Consider the following 17,126-nt stretch of genomic DNA (forward strand, 5'->3'; position numbering starts at 1 on the left):
TGCTATTGTATGTTGATGACATGTTAGTTGCAGGAGCTAGCATGCATGAGATTGCAAAATTGAAGCTGAAGCTGTCAAGAAAATTTGCAATGAAGGATCTAGGAGCAGCGAAACAGATCCTTGGGATGCGGATCAGCAGAGATAGGTCTAAACATATCCTCAGACTATCTCAGGCGGAGTACATCAGCCGAGTACTCAGAAGATTCTGCATGGAGGGTGCCAAACCTGTTGGCACACCGCTGGGTGCCCACTTTAAGCTTTCAAAAGGGCAAAGTCCGAAGACGCGGGTGGAGGAGCTCAATATGTCAAAAATCCCGTATGCATCGGCAGTGGGGAGCTTGATGTACGCTATGGTGTGTACGAGACCATACATTGCTCAAGCAGTGGGAGTTGTGAGTCGCTTTATGAGCTGCCCAGGCTTGGAGCATTGGCGCGCGGTCAAATGGATACTGAGGTATCTGAGAGGCACTGAGCACATGTCATTGTGCTATGGAGGTTCTGAGATCCGGTTACAGGGCTATGTGGACTCAGACATGGCAGGGGACTTGGACGGCAGGAGAAGCACGACAGGGTACTTGTTCACCTTGGGCAGTGGAGCCGTCAGTTGGATTTCCAGGTTGCAACCAGTTGTTGCATTGTCGACTACGGAGGCGGAGTATGTGGCAGCCACAGAGGCGTGCAAGGAACTAATATGGCTTCAAGGCTTGATGAAGGAGCTTGGGAAGGAACAGAAGGATTGCATGTTATATTCAGACAGTCAAAGTGCAATTCATCTGGCGAAGAATTCAGCTTTTCATTCAAGGATGAAGCATATTGACATACGGTACCACTTCGTGAGGTCATTGCTCGAGCAGGGACTCGTCAAGTTGGAGAAAATTCATACAAGTCAGAATCCTGCAGATATATTGACGAAGGTCGTCACGGTGGAGAAGCTGAGGAGTTGTTCAGCTTCTGCTGGTCTTCATGCTTGAAGACGTTGAGGAGGCATCGTACCGATTTCATTAGGATGATCCATTTTCAGTGGGAGCACAGAGGAGAACCAAGTAACAAGAGGATATACCCAAGGTCTCCAAGTGGGAGATTGTTGGGGTATGTGGAGACCTTTGGTGATGAAGAGAATTGAAGGAGAATCAATTCTGCATAGTTCTGTCTGGCGGACTGTCAGAGTCGACTCGAGCTACAGTCGAGTCGACTCGGGAACAGTCGAGTCGACTCGAGGCCTGTCGAGTCGACCCGAGAGGAGAAAAGCCGCAAAAACCATGTTTCTGTCTGGACTGTCAGAGTCGGCTCGAGCTACAGTCGAGTCGACTCGAAGCACAGTCGAGTCGACTCGAGCCACAGTCGAGTCGACTCGAGATCGTGCCAGTTAAACTGGAAATTGTCCAGACGTGCCAGAGTCGACTCGAACTTCAGCCGAGTCGACTCGGGCTCGCGGGAAATCATACAGATGAGTTCTCTTTTGGTGTTTTGTTGGCGTTTCGACGGCTATGATCATCTGAAGGTCTTGAGACTATATATAGGACTCATGAGAGCCCTAGGGTAAGTGAATTGGCCGTATATTTGAGAGAGACTCTTGTTTGTGAGGCTAGGGTTCTAGAGAAGAAGAGGATTGGGATCCTACTTCTTGTGCAAAGGGAATTCTGTGTGAATCTCTTGTAGATCGATCGCTTGTGATCGTTCGGGTGTGTGCTATCTCTGTAATCAGTTCATCCTAATTGAGATTTGGAGTGGTGGAGGACGTAGGCTATTTGTAGCCGAACCTCGTTACATCTTTGTGTTTGCTTTGCTATTTTCTTCCTTCTCCTTTCTTTGATCTTTGATAATCCGTTGCGGTGCTCAAGTGTTTTACCCTACCAATACCACGGGGTAATCTTTTGCCCTTCGTAGGCGGAGCGAAGAGGTGATCCTTGAGTCCGGAGTCGAGGGAGCGAGAGAGTGCTTATCTGTTCGTATCTCTCTTTGCTTGTCCGACGTCGGTGGCGGCGCCGGTGTGAGTGGGTTCCGGTGCGGGTCGCTGACAACATTTTCTGTTAGTGAGATCATTTGTCAGTACAATGCACATGCTATACCAAGGTCTTATCAGTATGGGCATAACAGGCTAAATTTTCAATAGTTAACTAATCATTAACAACCAAAGGGACAATTTTCAGTAACCTACAGTCATGATAACTTCAAAATTATCTAAACTTTATAGTGAGAGATTGATATCCATATGCAATTTCCTACATTTTTTTCTTGGTCAGTTTTTTTTGTGATTGTAAATTGAGAAAATTCACAAACAATTAGACTCCTAGTTGCTATTATGTTTTCCTGCTGTTATTCAATCTTTAAATATGATAAAGAGGATTGAGAAAGTTTTGTAGTTTCCAAAGATAAAGATTTTACATTATGAACTGCCCATTGATAAACAATAACCAACAAATTCATAACGGCGCTCAGCATTAGATGCTTTACCTATATTCCTATAAAAAACAACATCAGTCACTATTAATTGCATGCTTTCTTCTCCATCATGTTAAAACTTCCATCCAAATTTGTCAGTGGTCCCTTGCTCTTTCCAGACCTTCAACGCATAGGTAAGTGGTTCTTTTTTAACTCGAAATCCGTAAATGGAACTGATTAAAGAGAGGGACACAATCTTTGCATAATAGGATATATCTCAAAGTGCAAGAACTGGTTTAATTATCCTGTTAACTCATATAAAATTATGCATTACGTAAATAATTTCTATGTAATAGGGATTGTAGTCCGATTTTACGCCACTTAATCCAATCACTAACAAGCAAAGCAGCCTAAAGTTTGAATCTTGAAGGCTGCACTAAACAGTTATGATCTTCAAATTGCAACAGTGATTAAAGGAAATAGGTATTTTGCTTTACAGAGTGATGCAGCATGAATGGATACAAAATCATCCTCTAAATGCCAGAAAATGCACACATCAGATCCACATGAAGATAAACATGTACATATATGCATGTAACAAAATTAAATTAATCGAAACTAAAGGTATAGCAACAACAGAGTTTAGTATCTTAAAAGAAGCACAACAGCAAAGCTTCACAAAAATATTGAAATACCCCTCAATTTAACAAAATTTTCATCTGAAACAACATCATGGCTTAAGACTAACAGCCACAAGTTTAAATTATATTTTCTCCTATTTACTCATTATTTAACATGATAATCTTTAAAGCATCGCAATAATTAAAACCATCCTTGTGACTTGTGAGCCAAATTATAATAATAATAATATAAACTTTCTCATACATAAGTAACCATGATAATAAATGCATAAATAAAATCAACATAAACGTCATAAAGTAATGATTCTGATTCTATATTTATGATAATTCAACAAGGGCTTCAACAACATTTGTGGTACAGATAATTGGGAAAAGACAAGTTACCAGATAGCACGTTCGTTAGCCACTATAACAGGTGGTATCGAGACCTCAATAGAAAAACCATCTATGTGATGATTCTCTCTCTTCACTAATTCAGCAATAGTTGCCGTGAAGTCATCTATGGTATCCCTCCTTCCATGATTATATGCTGTTTCTTAAGACATGCTCTTGGGATTTACCAAACACTAAATAAAATAAACAATTTACTTCACAAGGTCTTTCATGGAAGAAAATAATCAATAAAAATTTATATAAAAATTTACACATGCATTGTACATGAAATATCTAAAATTGTAAAATGAGGAAATAATATGTTGTACCGTAGAAAGGAAAAAAATTGTGTATCTCTCGTTAATGTAATTAATCAAGAAATAAGGTCCCTTCCCTAGTTCTATCTTTCTTCTTTGATGAAGAAAGGTTGTTCCTTAATGTTAACCCAGTTCAATAGAGTTACCATGAAGAAATTAGGGCTGTTTTCGAGAAATCATAGGAATGTTTCCTCCGGGTGGTAATGAAATCCAACTTGGGTTTTCCTTTAAATAAAAATCAGATAAAAAGAACAGTACCTCGTTGTTTCAGGCCGGTCGGTCGACGCCGGTCTCCGGACAAGAGGGATACCGCTCGATCGAGGCTTGAGGGCTGCTCGGACGGCGCCGGAGAGGAGGGAGGAGGAGGAGATCCTCGGGCAGAGGCCAAGCAAGAGAATCAATAAAATTTGGAAGAAACACCAACGAACACACGAACAAGAGGAGGCGGAGAAGGAGGAGAACAAGCGAGAAGGAGGGAGCAGAGGGAGGAGGAGAAAAATACCTCGGGCGGATGGGTTGGGGTCGGTCGGTCGGTCGGCGCCGGAGAGGAGGGAGGAGGAGAAGGGGTTGAGTCGGATGGCCGGCACCGGAGAGGAGCAAGACGGAAGTGACGATAGCGCCAGAGAGGAGCAAGACGGAACCTAGGGCAGCGCCGGAGAGAAGCAACACGGAAGCTCGAGCAGCGCCGGAGAGGAGAAATAAGGGCTCGATCGGGGTCGGTCGCTAGGTTAGGGTGGTGTGCTCGCCTTCAACGACGCTTATACTTATCGTCTAATATCGACGCTTATAAGCGTTGTATTATCCTGACGCATTTGACCGTCGTTGTAAGTCTGGAAGAACAGTGATGCGTAATAGCGTCGCCCTATAACCAATTTCCACGCTTCCGAGCGTCATTTGGAATTGAGGACTATGACGGCGCTTTTAAGCGTCGTAGATTCCTTTAATTTGCTAAGCGTCGGCAAAAGTTCTAAAGCCAGCCAAGTTTGTCGACGCTTTTCCATAGCGTCGGCATTCAAGAGTCGGTTTTGCTTATTATATTTTAAAAGTTAAAAAGGAGAAAAAATTCATACCAACGCATCATGGGAGACTGGAACCATTGATGTCGGCAGGAGTTTCTGCATAGTGACTCCTGTGCAAAGTTATCTGTTTGTCATATGGACACAACATAGTTCAATAATTATTAAAATTTGTTGCTTAGTATGAAACACATAAATTTGGCTATTGAAGCTTTATATTTATTATAATTTATTATATTTCTATATTAAGGCAGTTAGAAAAGGAAAAAAAAAAAAAAAGGTATATGCGTGAGATAAGCACTAGTTTTACAAACTATAATCCGCACCACTAACTTATATTTCATGCAAAACGAGCATTTGCGCATGAAAACTTATTAGTCCCATCATGAATCCAGCGCCTCCCCAACGGGATAAAGGTGCCTATGTGGCATACTTCATTGGTATAAAATGCATATGATTCACAAATTAATTCCTTTCGAGTTCTTGGCCTCAAATTTTGAAATACAGCCCTGCGCCGCCCATGCACTTACCGTATGTTGTCCGAGGTTCTGAGTTGACAGTTTGGTTCCCATCCTTTAACTTACCCCTCCCATTATAGGATCAAGCCCAAGTCTCCTGGGCTCCCTTACAAATAGGGAGACACTTGGGAGGTCATAGTTTTGTCATGGCTATGTCAGGTGCCATCATTCTCTCTTCCCTTTCAAAACTTACCATTCCATTTGTTTCTTCCTTCATCCTTGCCTTCTTCCCTCCTTGCTTATCTTTCTGCATTTAAAGCCAGATACATAGCGAGAGAGAGAGAGAGAGAGAGAGAGAGAGAGAGAGAGAGAGAGAGATACATAGAGACCCTCCTTGCTTATCTTTCTGCATTTAAAGCCAGATACATAGAGAGAGAGAGAGAGAGAGAGAGAGAGAGAAGTGAGTAAATACGCAGTCATGGCTGATAGCAAAGATGTGGAAGGTGTGGTTGACAGAGAGCAAAATGGTGTTAAAGAGCCTCTCATGCATCCAAAAGAGACTCACTCATGCAAAGAATCCTTATGCATGGTCTTGCTCAGCACCGCGGTATCAGTCTGCGGATCGTTCGAGTTTGGTGTTTGTGTAAGTTTTTAATCCTTGGCTTAAGTTTTTTATTCTTTTCACCTCCTTGCCCGAAGGGTTTGAAAAAATTTATTTGCTTCTTTTTTTTCCCCTTCCTATTCCAAGTTTCCAACTCATGTAGATGGCCTTCAATCTGCGCCATGGAACCTTCTTGGCTAACCTTTCTGAGTTTGTAGTTTGCTTATGCTTCTTTGACTCCGCTTAGATTCCATATGCTTATAGAAGTTAGGAAAAAGGATTTTCCTATCACAGATGGAAATATATATACTCATGTTCCCCATGAATTATGGCCTTTCATCTGACTGTTTCTAATGGTGGGCTAATGTTGTAATTATATATCTTAGCAACAAGTTTTCTGCTCAAAAAAGATTATCTTAAGAACTAATATCCAAGTTGATCATATTTGGTGACGTTATAGATACGTTCAAGAGTGAACAATTTTTGCAACGCATGCGTTCTGAAATCCACGAGGGATGGTCAAAAGTTGCCTCGGAATTCTGCATTTCCAACGCAGGCATTACGGTGTTAAATGTGGTATCAAACTTCTTAGTAAAGGCTATAAACTTGGAAGGGACAATTTGAGAGGATATAATTGCTGAATGAGCCTCTTGTCTAGAAAAATAAAGGACATGGTAGATGTTCACAACCAACAACTAATTGGCCATTCAACTATAGTAAACAGTCAAAAATCTTAGATTGATTAAGATTTAATTAATAATTTATATTGCTATACTTAAGAAGGCTCGTGTTTAGCCATTTATTACTTAAACAATATATAGGCCGCATATGGGCAGTTTGCCATTAAAATTAATAACTTATGGGTAAACACTAGTTAATTTACCAGCAAAACAAACTACCTCCTAAAAGAAATTTTTGCTAGAAATAATTTTAGTTTGCATGGTAAAAGAGAGAAGAAAGATCCATTTATTCTCTCTCACACATTTCAACAATATAAAACTTCTATCAAGTGCTGGTTGCCTTCTATTTTACAATCCTGTGTAGCAGAGGTTTGATATGCTCTTATATAGACCACAAGTGACCCAATGTAAAAGTTCAACCTACTTCTTCATTGATGTTGAGGTTTCGAGGTTCAACTTGCTTGTACATAAAGATCGAAGGACTCATAGAGTAGGGAGCTTAACCTTCTCATATATAAAGTTCAAGTTAATCACAAAGTTTGACAGTGGATATCATTCTACTACCAAGAAAATAGCTCAAGTCTTGCCTACAAATAAAGGAGTTGACTTATTCCTTTTTTTCTATTTGAGGTTCGAATGACAAAATTGGTCATGCTTGGAGCCACAGTGATGATATATTCTCCCCCTCTTTTCATGATTAATTCTTTTATGTCCATTTATATCGTATCAAAATCACTATTAATTAAATTATTTTATCATTTCACTCATCCTCTCTCTTTGTTATTATATTAATTATTTAGCAAATTATGAGTCCTCTTACTTGAGGCATGAACAAGAATTTTGACACCTTGAGTTGTCTTAGTTATGATCAATCAAGAGGAGGTAAATTAAAAATTGTAAATAGTAGAACAGCTTTGATTAGAATTATATATCTTAAATCATGGATAAACAATTGATACTTTTCATCATTTCTCTTAGGAGTAATTCTACAGGATTTAATTTTCTTTTTGTTTTTTGTAAGAGAAAATGGCTCCTATATTCTTCTCTATGAAAAGTAATTTCTTTTTGTCATGCAGCATCAGAGGATTTGTATAACTTGGATCTTACTTTGCATATACTAATTTTCCCTTTTTGTTCAAGACTGAGGGGCAGGCTTGCTCTTATGTGGATTTTGCATATGCTACATTACATGTATTTGAAAAAAAAATATTTTTTTATAAACAATATAAATATATAACTAAAGAATGTATTATACTAGCTCGAATATAATAATAAAAATATTTTTCTATTTAAATGTCATAAGCATTTTGTGATTACCTTCTCCATAGTCTAGCTAGTCATACTCCTTTATATATATGATTCTTTTTAAACTTTTTTAAAGGAGGTATGATCATGTGCCTTTATTAGAGTCCTAATATAACAAAGAGAATTAAAGGCACCACATTTTTTAGCTGTTGAACTAAACATGTATATTGCATCTGGAAAAAACATTACTAAAATGACAATTGATTGGCTGGGCTTAACTCATGTGACACCAATTCTAAGGTTTGCACCTATAGTCCATATCATTTCATACCCTATGGAAGAGGCCAGATTTAGGAAACAGACATGGATTCTAATCAGATCACCAACTTCATCCTTATTAACAAGTTCGCATTTATGTCCCAAGGGATGCTTTCTTAGAAGAAATCAATTCAGAATTCCTTGATCTTGACCCTCTAATTGAACTACTTAAGGAATGAGAAAGGGAGGCCAAGACAACCTATTTGGGCACTCACCTCTAGCACCGACAAGTTAAGATTTAAGAGGAGGGAAACTAGACTGGCTCTTGTGGATTACATTTTTTCGACACTTGCTTTTCAATTATTACTTGGCTCAACTAGCCATAATTCCTTGCAGATTGGTTATTCCTCACCAACTCAGTCTGAGATAAGCAGAGATCTGAGCCTCACTCTATCTGAGGTTTGTACACCTTATTTTCTCTTTAATGCTCTTTAACTTATTTAATGTTGTGATAGAATAACTAATGCAACATATTCTGATCCCCAATTAGTATAAATTAACATACTTTTTGGCAAATGCACATTTATATATACCTTTTTTTCTTCTCGAAAAATTTGTTGGAGTTGATCTATTCTAGTATTGGCTGATTGTATGATTGCTTTTCTATTGAGAAACTTGTAATTGGGTAGGAGAAACGAGGTTGCCACCATTGAGGCTATTTATGTATATATTTCTAAAAAGAATTGTTTGGTTTTATTTAGTATATGAGTTTGATATAATATCTTATTTGATATCTTTGTATCCTAAATTCAACAAATTTCACACTGCATTGTTCACAAAATTTTTGATCTTCTTTTCAGCTCCAATTACTCGATAATTTCCGAGCAAGACACTTCTCTATCTATGAAATGATAATTGAGAAACATCAATATTTGACATGGTTCATTAGTAGCCATTCCGATTGACCTATTTCAACACCTATATTTATTGTCTGATTAGTTCTAGCCCAAATTGGAATTTTTATCTGATGGCAGATATCATCAAGAAATCCATAATATTTCAAATGTACCAACAGAAAAAGAATCCTTCCAGAACTTGTCCTTCCACAAATTGATACAACACTATGTGTTACTCTCTAGCTACAAATTAAAAACATCATTTTATCAATTCCTGCAAATCCGAACACTAATAACAACCAGTCTTAGAGCCAGAGGGCACTGAAGAAAGGTGGTGGGATCATGATACTTGGACAAAATTGAGAGAGACTTTGGTGGTTGTGGTCCTTGTGGATTGTGTAACTTGTGGTTCATCTATTGCCTTCCATTCATGTTGTGAATCACATGTGGAGTTACTGACACCAACAATTCGTTAGCTTTCAATGAAGACAAGGAATGCAACTGCATTGCTTAATTGAATCCTAGGCTACGTCATGTTGCTTTCATTGCTGCTTGGTCTTTGTGGGAATTTCTTCTACCGTTTTGAGCTTTTAACTAAGCTTGACTCGAAATACTCAATGCCTGCCTTAATGTGATTTGGTTCTCTCTGATATTTTTGCCTGCTTGTGAATTTTCTTGTGGCCCATCGTCCATCATAAACCCTCGAGGCCTATGGATTTGCCCTAGCATATTGTCAAACTGATGGCTTCGTAGCATTAATCTTGCCTTCTCTCTAGACCAGCACCTTCCCACCCCCTTAGAATGATATATATAGACATGTAACATCAAAAGCTAACACTTATTAACTTGTTGGAAATATTTTCCCTAAAACTGTCATATCTTTATTTTATAAAAGTATTATAAAAAAATAATCTATTAGAATAAAATCAGAAGATTGAAAAGAGCTTGCATCGATCGAGACGTGCGATATACACTGTCCTAAGAACGTGATTCACCTCCTACGTATAGGTCTGTGGTGATCTTGTCCCAAAAATATAACAATCCGGCTCAACTCGATCCTCCTCTAACGAGCACGATAGCCGGAAAGGCTTGACCCTACCAACTCCTTTGGATGCCCAATTTTTTTTTTTGAAAAAAAGACAGAAAACAAAAGGTTGAAGGGTGGAAAAAAAAAATTCTCTATCTGTAAAAAAAATTCTCAGGAGATAGAGTACCCATGAGGGAAAGAGATCGAATTATCTATTTGAAAGACCGAAAAAATGTAATGGTTCTGAAGATATGTAATATTTCATAAATATCATATGTTTTCGGAAACCAACATTCTTTTTCGAAAAGTCATAACTCTTCTTAAAGTCATAACAAAAAGATATTTTAAAGCATTTAAACTAAAATTTAGGAGTAACTTTTTTTTTAATTAAAACACTAACATAACTAATCAATCTCTTTTCTCTGTTTTGATTCATTTGCTTATGTACTAAATCAATTGTAGGTCACATCTATTGCGTATGCAGATATTTTTTGTCCACTTGATTTGAGGCATTTGCATGTTGGAAGCACGACCGCCTTTTGTGGTGCCTATTCTTTTTTTTTTTTGTCTGCTTGATCTTAGTAATAGATGCATGCCTTCAATCAAATTATCATGTTTGTTGAAATTTACAATGCAAATGCCTTTGAATCCATCTTGTTTTAATTTAAAGATCAATTCTAGCATGAACCTTAGCTCCTCAAAGTAACAAAAAAGAAAACATCATGCCATAAATTTTCTCTCTCTCATCTCTCTCCTTTCTCATAGTGAAACATGGTGGGACTCCCATCATCTGGGTTCGGAGCTGGGACGACCTATAAAGTGGCATTGCCAATATCCCTCCAATAGACAATGCATAAAAAAATTCAAGGCCATATACTATATATGATTCCTATAGAAGTCAACTCCACACCAATAACCTTTTTGACAGTGTAAAAAGAATGTTCAAGTTTTAACACAGTTTTACATTAGGTTACATTGGGGTTTTATTTTTAACAGATGAGCCTCCATATGTTAATATTGAAAGCTTGTGTTCAAGAAGCTCAATATGCATGCAGTTGGTAAAATATTGAGTGTAATTTTTGATGCCAACTTTGCAGTATTCAGTTTTTGGCTCCATAGTGACTATTGGTGCAATGATTGGGGCAATTACAAGTGGGCGTATCTCCGATTTTTTCTGGCCGTAAAGGAGTAAGAAATGAATCACTAATCTTCCCCAAGCATCACTTTTTGATTTGTTTGTAAATTGGCTCATTTTGATGGAAGCAGGCTATGAGAACGTCAGCCATCGTCTGCATTATAGGATGGCTTGGAATTTACCTTGCTGAAGTTTGTTTCTCAACTTTGTTAGTTTTGGTGCTCTAGATTCTTAAATTCTGAGACAAATTTAAAACTTAATCTCACATTCTACCATGCCTAGGGTGCATTTTCTCTCGACCTTGGGAGAATTCTTACAGGATATGGGACTGGAGTTTTTTCCTATGTGGTATGCTTCTTTCAACTGCACCCATAATTTGTAAGTCATAGAAACAAAAGTATGGTCCTCTCAGGGCTTTGCAAGCATTTTATACCTTCATTGTGTTACCGCAACCTTAGCTTCTGCAAATCAAAATGCTTAAAGATTGGAAGGATTCCAGTATTCGACGCTCGAAAGAACCCACACTTTGCACTCGAGTCCATGATAATTTACCTATATATAAATATATATAAAATTATGCATATAAGATTCTCACTTGTAGTATAATATAAAGCTTCTATGCTGTTTAGTTCTATCTGTTTTGAAGCAAAGTGGTATTTACTAAAGTTGAGTAGAATCAAGAAACATATTAATAATAATTGTCAAATTACTTGGGAGCAGGTGCCAGTTTTCATAGCAGAGATTGCACCAAAACATCTTAGAGGAGGGCTCACAACCGTAAACCAGGTAGGAGAATTTTGTAGCCAGCAAACAAAAAAGTTAAATTTAAGGGGCCAAGAATGCGATGGCAAAAACCACTTATGTTTACATGCTTTAACTGCAGCTATTAATCTGTGCGGGATTATCGTCGTGTTACTTAATTGGAACGCTGGTCACATGGCGCATGCTGGTTCTAGTTGGCAAGTCCAGAATGCTTCCATCATTTTATCGATGCTTAGAATACCGATGAGAAAAGATTATGATGAAAGTCAAAAATTTATCCTATTTGTTTCTATTGTTGTCACAAATAGCTAATCAGTTTAGATTTTCATGTAGGGCTTTTTCCATGCTTTGTTATACTTGTGGGTCTCTATTTCATCCCAGAGTCTCCTAGATGGCTGGTGAGATTGTATAAATTTATCAAACATGTAAAGCTTACAAGAAGAACAAGTCTCAGATTTTTTGGTGCTTTAATTATCTCAGGCGAAGGTGGGACGGGATAGGGAATCTGAAGTTGCATTGCGAAGACTGCGTGGAAAGGATGCTGATATCTCTCAGGAAGCAGCAGACATTCAAGTTCACACTTGAATCCTTTTAACATTTGTAACTTTTAATACTCCACAACTTTTTAAGTCATCATAAGGTGATTTTGGAAAGCAAAAATTTCTTCACAGGAATATGTAGAAACTCTCCGGAGCCTCCCTGAGACTAGGATTTCAGAGCTATTCCAGAAGACATATCTCCGTTCGGTCATCGTAAGCAACCTTCCAAAACTCCACGAACTTAAAGACTTCATGATCCTATCACTCTCTTCTTATGTTGGAGATCTTGATGGGGTCTTGCAGGTTGGTGCTGGCCTAATGGTGTTTCAACAATTTGGAGGGGTCAATGGAATTACATTCTATGCCAGTGAAATATTTGTATCTGCAGGTAAAATAACAGTTCTGGATGCACTTTTCATGATTTACCTTTGAAAGCAACTTTCTAAGTGTTCAGTTTCAAGCTTAGCTTATGTAAGTAATATGCCAAGTGTAATTTTTCCACCACAGGATTTGCTTCAGGAAATCTTGGAACCATTTTGCTGGGATGCATTCAGGTTCCTACCCTTCTGAATTCATGTCTTTATTGATCACTCTATCAAACAATGTATTATAAGACTGGTCTGTTTTAACAGGTTCCTATTACAATAATGGGTGCTTTGTTGATGGATAAGAGTGGAAGAAGGCCTCTCCTGATGGTAGATAGATCAGTCATAGCATTTTCCCTTGGAAAACTATTGTCATACAAGATGTTTAACACAATAAACTTCTTCTTTATTTCAGGTTTCTGCATCAGGAACATGTTTAAGTGCATTTACAACTGCAGTGTCATTCCACTTGAAGGTAACTTCCATGCTTATGGTTCTATAGTTTCTGTGGTCAGTTTGGCTTTTGAAAATAACAGCTTAAGGGATTCTGGATGCAGGACCGAGGAATTTGCATGGATTGGGTCCCTTTGCTAGCTCTTGCTGGGATATTGGTAAGCAAAGCCATTGCGCCGAAAAGTTTTTTTTTTTTCTTTTCTTTTTTCACTACTAGACTCTGCAACTATCATGGTGTTGAAAGTAGCTAAAGTTTAAGTTTATATTCAATTGTTATTCCATGGGAAGTTTGTGTGTCTACCAACAGCCGAAACATGTTTTCAAAAGAAAAAGAAAATGTCGAGGCATATTCAACAAGAAGATGCTGTCACAAATTAGATAGGGAATCTATGTTATTATAGTTTCTGACAATATCTTTGGTTAAATCTTTTATTCCTTTTTATTTCGTCAAATTCTGCTTACACATTTTCCATCATGAAACAGGGCTTTTTGGGGTCTTTTTCAATAGGAATGGGAGCCATTCCTTGGATTATAATGTCTGAGGTAAGATCATGGTTATTTTATCTTTTTCTTGTCTTTTTTGTTTTTGTAAGGCTTGGCTTTAGCCTGGCCTTGTAGCCAAGCAAGGCCTGAAGGTCCGTTTCCAAAGAAAACGGGCGGAGACCCTATTTCAATCCGAGGAGCCTCTTTGATCGCCGATGGGGGCCACAAAACCTAGCCTCCACTGGTTAATGGTAATGTAAGACTCAGAACTAATCCCTTATTTTTTTCTTACGGGCTGGTTGATGCCACCAACTGTTCTCCGCCTCGGGCTATCATATCTAAAAGAGATGGCAAAGTATCCCCCTAGCTTGCTCTCTTATTTCTCTTTTCTTCTCTTTCTTCTTCATCTTTCTTCTCTCTTTCGCGCTCTAGCAAATCTACGGACCTCAATAGAGGATCCCATCTTCCTTTTTCTATGGATCCAAGTTGACCCTAATGAAGAGCCCCTGAACCGTTCTGGTGCTTGGGCGGCATGTGAAACCATCACCTTAATTCTTGTTTATTATTTTTTGAGACTCACTATTGATGATCTCTGTCAATCAGTCTTGGTCTTGATCGAGTTCTTATTTTAGGATTCATTGATCGAATCACTTAGACATGATCCACTCGGAGTCGTCAAATGTCATCATCTAACCGACTATCTTTTTTTTCTAGCTTTTGAAACTTTAATTTTATCAAAGTTATTGAATTAGAATTAATTGTGCTTTGTATGACTTTGCATATAATTGGGTGATTCGCTTAGTTAAATTTTGAAGATTCAAAATAAAAAGAGGTAACTTTGATGTTCCTTACTAGCTATTGAATTACTGGTTATCTTTAATCTTCAAATTTTATAAAAGATGAAGATGGTGTTTGACATAAGAGCAAAAAACTTTGGCCTAAAAATAAGGCCTGACTTAGAAACATGATCCGACATTAAAAATAACCAGTAATTCGATAACTAGTAAGAAGTGTTAGGATTAGTTACCTATTTTCACTTTGTGCTTTCAAAATTCAACTAAGTAAATCACTTGAACCTATTTAAAGCCACATAAAGTGTAATTAATTTCTATTAAATAACTTTGACAATATTAACATTTCAAGAGCGAGAAAAAGAGGATGGTTGGTTGGATAAACATTTGACAACTTCGAGTGGGTCAAGTTTAAGCCATTATGAAGTAAGAACTCGATCAAGGCTATGACCATTCAATAGAGATCATCAATTGTGAATTTTAGGAATACTCAATAAGGGTGGGGTGATGGATCTAATGTGCTACTTGAGTACCAGAGCAGTTCAAAGCCTCTTCGCTCGGTTCAAGGCTCTTCACTTGGGTCAATTTGGATCTATAGCAAAAGAAAAATAAGACTCTATTGAAATTTATAGATTTGCTAAAGAGAGAAAGACAGAGAAGAGAGAGAGAAAGAGAGAGAGAGAGAGAGAGAGAGAGAGAGAGAGAGAGAGAGAGAGATGCTTCGTCGTCTCTCTTAGATTAGGAAGGAGAGGCTGAGGTCATGGTCTACGACCAATGGTGGCAGCCTGCTGGCGAGAAAAACAAGGGGAATAGGCCGGAAAAATAGAGGATTAGTTCTTAGTCTTAGTTTCGGGTGGTAGCCCGCTCACCGGCGGCCATAACTCCACCGTGGAGGGTCATGGAGAGTGGCGGCAGTGAGCACAATAATCGGAGAGGGACACAAACAAAAGTGGGGTGCTTCATACCCCGTCTCCGGTGAGTGGCGGCAGTGAGCACAATAATCAAATGCGGCTCTTGGAAGAACCAGAGAGCTTGGTATGGCCTCTCAGGATGGTGGTGAGGATCTTATATAGGGCCGTGCTAAAGCCGGGCCTTACATTTTTACTTTCTTCTTCTTCTTCTTCTTCTTCTTCTTCTTCTTCTTTTTTGATGTTCAATTTCCTACATGGCAAATCCATTTCTTGGTTAAAGATCCTAAAAATAAAAGCAGTGTGTGGGATGTTGCATTGAGATTGGATTGGTTGCAGATATTCCCAATCAACATAAAAGGAGTAGCTGGAAGCTTGGTGACTCTGGTGAACTGGTTTGGTTCATGGGTAGTTTCGTATGCTTTCAATTTTCTCATGAGCTGGAGTTCTTCAGGTAAGATCCGACTGGATCCAAAATTTTCTATTTAGTATTATAAACAGTACAGAAGTACGTTTTGCAACCAGTATCACTTAGTTTGCCATCCAGGATTAGCAGTAATTTTCAAGAGAACTAGTCAAATTAAGCTTCATATTAACTTAGTTCATTGTTTCTCAAAGAATGGACTATATGGTTGCAATAGATTTTTGCATTGATGAACACCTCTTAAGTAACCACAACAAATTTTGAGGCATTAAACATACATAGCAAGAAATTAGTGTCTAAGGTTGAGCCAACAATGGCTATATGGATCTACATATATCCCCATAGGTTTGCTTCCTGTAGTCTTCTGTCAGCAACTACATTATGTAATTTTTTTACTCAAAAACTACATATGCAATATAGTATTTATCAGTATGTATGTTTAGAAGTTTAGGTCATATCTGGATGACTGAATGTTGTCAAATTATCTAATTCAATGAAATGACAATCCAAATATTTCCAGACAGACAAATTTCAGATCTATTTGGTTAATTATTTTAATCTTATGCAACTTAAGGAAACTTGTATAAAATTCTTTTCCTCTCAAAAAAAAAAAAAAAAAATCAGTCAGTTTTGCTAGCAGTTTAGATAATCTAACAATAATGATTTGTCTGAACCAAACTAATCAAGGGATTAGACATTATAAATTATTTTAGAGCATCCCATTAAAATGCAGAATTGTATCTATTGAAAGGAAATTTATCTAAGAATTCTTCAATTTTCATTTGTTTGATATGTTGTTTCGATTTCAGGTACCTTTCTAATCTTTTCTGCTATTTGTGCGACATCTGTTCTGTTTGTTGCGAAATTAGTACCAGAAACCAAAGGAAGGACTTTGGAAGAGATTCAGGCATCCATGAATTCCCTCGGATGAACAATTTTAGCAGCACTCAATCTAGTTTTGCAAGCAAAGTAGTTTGGTAGTTTTCCCGCAACTCTAAAAACTGTTGATTATTGCAACATGACATCTCAATCAAGCAATCAAATATTGTGATTATCGCAAGTTTGTAACACCATTTCTGAACTATCATTAAGTGTTTATGGAAATGACTATCATTAAGTTTCAAGCTATCTTTTAATTATACTTTTTTTGGGGGAAGAAAGTATTGGTAGTCAAATTAGCTAATGAGCTAGTATCACAAGTGATAACAACAAAGAACAAACAATATTTGATAGTGTCATTTTTCACAAATTATAATAAGATTCCCAGATTTATACCTTTGTTATTTATTAAATATGTTATCATAAAACTTATAATGTAAAGATCAAATAACATCTGATAAGCCCATTAAGTGATGGCCATTAAATGATAAATC

At 37.7% G+C, this 17,126-nt stretch overlaps 1 pseudogene; it reads left to right on the plus strand.

Annotated features, from left to right (window-relative positions):
* The first annotated feature begins 5,469 nt into the window (after positions 1-5,469).
* LOC103720950 lies at positions 5,470-16,881 on the plus strand (annotated as a pseudogene).
* The last annotated feature ends 245 nt before the right edge of the window (positions 16,882-17,126 follow it).

This window comes from Phoenix dactylifera, chromosome 12 (genome assembly GCF_009389715.1).
Source record: "Phoenix dactylifera cultivar Barhee BC4 chromosome 12, palm_55x_up_171113_PBpolish2nd_filt_p, whole genome shotgun sequence".
Classification (NCBI taxonomy): domain Eukaryota; kingdom Viridiplantae; phylum Streptophyta; class Magnoliopsida; order Arecales; family Arecaceae; genus Phoenix; species Phoenix dactylifera.